Source organism: Echinops telfairi, unplaced genomic scaffold (genome assembly GCF_000313985.2).
Source record: "Echinops telfairi isolate 266 unplaced genomic scaffold, ASM31398v2 ScPeMD7_3;HRSCAF=10, whole genome shotgun sequence".
In the NCBI taxonomy this organism is placed as follows: domain Eukaryota; kingdom Metazoa; phylum Chordata; class Mammalia; order Afrosoricida; family Tenrecidae; genus Echinops; species Echinops telfairi.
In genome coordinates this window covers 27,368,651-27,372,385 of record NW_022103899.1, presented here as the reverse complement: position 1 = coordinate 27,372,385, position 3,735 = coordinate 27,368,651, and the positions used below count along the sequence as shown (strand labels likewise).

The window sequence follows — 3,735 nt, the reverse complement described above, 5'->3', positions numbered from 1 at the left end:
GGAGCGCGTGCTGACCGAGCCGGGCTCCGGGGGTCCCAGTCCAGCCCAGATCTCCCCCTCCCCGGACCGGCCTCCCTTCGTTACCCTGGAGGCGACCACGGTCAGCGATTCTCCTCTGGCGGGCTCGGGGTGGACGCGGGACCCCGGTAATCCAGGATCCCGGGCCTTGGAGGGACCGGGAAAGGGCCCGAGGCCCGCTCCCAGCGAGCGTCGTGAGCCGCCGTGGGGTACGACCACGACAGGGGCCGTCGGCCTGGAATTCTGCCCCAAACCCCAGGCAACCCGCGGGGACGGGACTCGCCCCACCCCGGCCCCGGGTGTGCGCCCCGCCCCGCCCCGCCTCCAGTCACGGAGCTGGGCCACGAAGGGGCGGGGCCCTTGAGCGGGGGGCGGGGCAGACGCGAAACTACCCGGGGCCACGGGGGCGGGGCGGACAAGAGACTACAATTCCCAGCGGGTCCTGCGCTTGCACCGTGGAGGCTGCTGGGAGAGCAGGTTCCCACTCGCGCCCGCCTATTGCGGAGAGACTTAAATTGACGGGGCGTTACTGCAGCGCCGAAGTCGCCGAGTGATGATGCTGTGAAGTCGCCCGCCAGACTCTGCCGCGCCCTGTCGGTTACTGGCCGCGGCGGCAGCTTCAGCAGCTTCGGCTGCTGCCCTCAAGCTGCCGCCGCTTTAGAAACTTGCTGAGGGACCGCGGGCAGAGATCGGAAGACTGCGCTCCTTCTGGTGAGTAACCTCCCAGCACACGCTGGCGACTCGCCCTTGCCAACCTCCCCTGACGGCGGAGCAGTCTCCTCGTCCCGCATCCCTCTGTCCCTCGGAGGTCACGAGCGGAGATGGAGGCATTCCGAGTCCTTCCTTGCCCCGCACTGGGGACGTGGCTCGTTTCCCAAGAGTGGGTGGGAATGATGGCCGCTGACCTGTGGCCGCCGGCTTACCCAGCTTCTCCTTGGAGGACTGGCACCCGCCCATCTGCCGCCAGACAGCATCCATCTGGGGCCCCAGCCGTGAGCGGTACGGTGTCTGGACTTTAAGCCGTAAACCTCGGTCGCCATCTGTGATGTGAGTGAGGAGAGAGGGCACTGAAAAGAATCTTCCTGTGTGGGGTCGAGTTGAGCTTTTCTTGAAGTTAATTCTATGCCAACTATGACCCACCGTTTAAAAACAAAACCGACTGACTAGTTTCGAGCGGAAATAATGCATGTTGGCAGGCGTTCTTGTCACTACCCGCAAGAAAGATAATCTCCCAAACACTTGAAAGATTCCGGGTCATAATAATAAAGCTGAACTTTGTCACTTGCCTGCACACCTTTTCCTTATACCTACTGTACCCGTGCTGGGCAAATTGGATGTAAAATCAAACTACAGTTCACTATAGGAACAAAATGAAATGGACCCTCCAGGGGTTTTGTTGTTGTTGTTGTTGCCTGTTTTCATTCATTTTAGTAAATGTTTTCCCAACCCCAAATCCTTGCTGTTGGTTTGGAAGTCTGAGTGATCTTCAAATAGCACTTTAATCGTGGTGACGTGACACTTCAAAACAGGTTGTGAAGGACATTTGGTAGTGAGGAAGGGCAGGGATGAAGACACTATCATCTCAGCAGTTATTCATGTTTTCTATTTTTAAAATTAAGTAACGTTCAGCAATTCAGCAAGCGCATAATATGCGAAAGGCACTGCTTTATTATCTTAGGTATGTTGTCTAGTTGTACAATGGAAGTGATTATAAAGAACTAGCACATGGATATTTCAATCAGTCGGGCACCCCGATTATGAACTCCGCAAACATTAGCTCACATTGTCTATTAACAACCCGCTGTGCTCATCTGAGACTCAAATGTTTCACTAGTATAACCAAACGGTGATTCCAATCTGCATCTGCTTTGCTTCAAAGCTGCAAGTCCGGTAACTTGTTAGGGGTTGAAGAGTTAAAAAGTAGTTAGCTGGCATTAAGCCTTTTCAAGCGGTGTCTCCTAATACTGGTCCTAACATACCATAGGCTCCTAGAAAAGCTGCAAACCCCTGCTTTCATGCTTTTGAACAAGTTCTCCGCTTACAGTTCTCTTTCCAATAGAGCTGCTCATTGCAACCTTAAAGCCCATCCAAACCCACGTCAGTTTACTTACATTAAGGTATTGGGCTCTTATCTCCAAGGTCCTTTTCCCTTCTAAGCTTTTGTGATTCTGCAGTTGAAAAACATGTGCCAAAGCATCTTAGTCTCCTCTGCATTTGTAATCAACAAAGGGTTTAAAAAAATCGTTTCAGTACCCAAAATGTAAAGCATGGATGTGAGACATGGTAACATGTTTCAGTTCTGCCTATCTTAGGTGTATCAGTTTTTGAACCTCTTTGATTATCTTCATTAGTCAAAAATCTGAAGCATAAAATTATCCTCAAATGGCTCAGTAATTGAAGGAACTAAATTATTATGGTTCACAGTCATATTTTCAGATCTTGAATGCTCTAGAATACAGTAAACATGAAGATAATATTTAAAGAGCCCTGGTGGCACTATGAGTTAGGCATTGGGCTGTTAATTGCAAAGATGGTGGTTCAAACCCAATAGCTACTCTGGGTGAGAAAGATAGGGCTGTCTGTTCCCATAAAATTTATAGTCTCAGAAACCTTATGAGTCAGAATGCACTCAATGGCAGTGGGCACATAATACCCACTGTGTGTTAGATGCCCATCTAAATGTGTCACCTATATTAATTTATCCTGGCAGTACTGCAAGGAGCCCTCGTGGCCTTACAGTTACTGTGAGGTCTTTTTTCAGATAGTCAACTGAGGCAAAGAGAATAAGTCAACAAACCCACGGTCACTCAGCTGATGAGCAATAGAGCTGGGTTTCAAATCTAGGCGATCTCAGAAACTTAAGTGTATTTATTAAACGTTTACTGTGTACCAAACCCACAATGATTTTTATATAATTAGGTCATTTATCTTTACAAATATGTTAGAGTGGAAACTCATAAGTCAATGATAGCTAAGTGGTGAAGCTAGGATTTGAACTTGTGCTTGTCTTCTGCACTGCTGCAACCCAGGATTTGTAGCTTGAATCCACTGATAAGCACACTGAAAGAAAGCCCTGGTGATCTACTTATAAAATCAGCCCTTGAAAGCCCTATGGAGCCAAGTTCTATGACGCACATGAGATTCACACGAATTATAATCTGCTTGGTGGCAACTGGTGTGGGCTTGGCACGGTGCTCGGTGCTGGTGATAATGTCTCTATGGTCTGAATCAAGACAGCGACAATCGTGATAGTGTGTTGAGTAGTGTGACCACTGTGTACGAGGGTGCCAGGTAGCATAGAGAATGGCACTGACATGAGAGTGGGACTGGGTCAGTCTTGGCAAAATAAATGAGAATTAGCCTGGGCACAGAAGAGTGGGATGATGCTCGAGCCAAGTGCAATGACATACAAAGAGACTTGGAAGTGTGGCCAAGTTTCCTGCTAAGGGGATGAAAGGAAGTTTTGAGAGATGAAGCTAGAGGCTCTGCTGTGGCCACACGAGGATGCTTTTTGTTTTATCCTACAAGAGATGAGCCTGTGGGGCTTTCTAGCAGCGGTGGCTGCGGCGGTGGTGGTGGTGGTGGTGGTAGTAGTAGTGAAGCATTTACTCTTTGAACCTTGTAGAGGATCAAATAAAAAGATTCTGGCGACAAGGAGTCTAATGAGGTGACTGTTGCCACAGGAAGCTAACTAAAGAGTTCCCCAGTATAATGAAA

The 3,735-nt window shown here is 49.4% G+C and overlaps 2 protein-coding genes across 3 annotated transcripts in view; one reads left to right on the top strand and one right to left on the bottom strand.

Moving 5' to 3' along the window:
* Positions 1-236, bottom strand: part of STRADB (STE20 related adaptor beta) — a 21,249-nt gene extending 21,013 nt beyond the window's left edge. Inside the window, exon 1 of the mRNA XM_045296638.1 lies at positions 85-236. The gene's annotated coding sequence lies outside the window, so the exon portion shown is untranslated. The remainder of the gene's footprint in view (positions 1-84) is intronic.
* A 345-nt stretch (positions 237-581) lies between these two features.
* Positions 582-3,735, top strand: part of TRAK2 (trafficking kinesin protein 2) — a 63,585-nt gene continuing 60,431 nt past the window's right edge. For both annotated transcript variants that reach the window (XM_045294612.1, XM_045294608.1), the window contains exon 1: positions 582-729. The gene's annotated coding sequence lies outside the window, so the exon portion shown is untranslated. The remainder of the gene's footprint in view (positions 730-3,735) is intronic.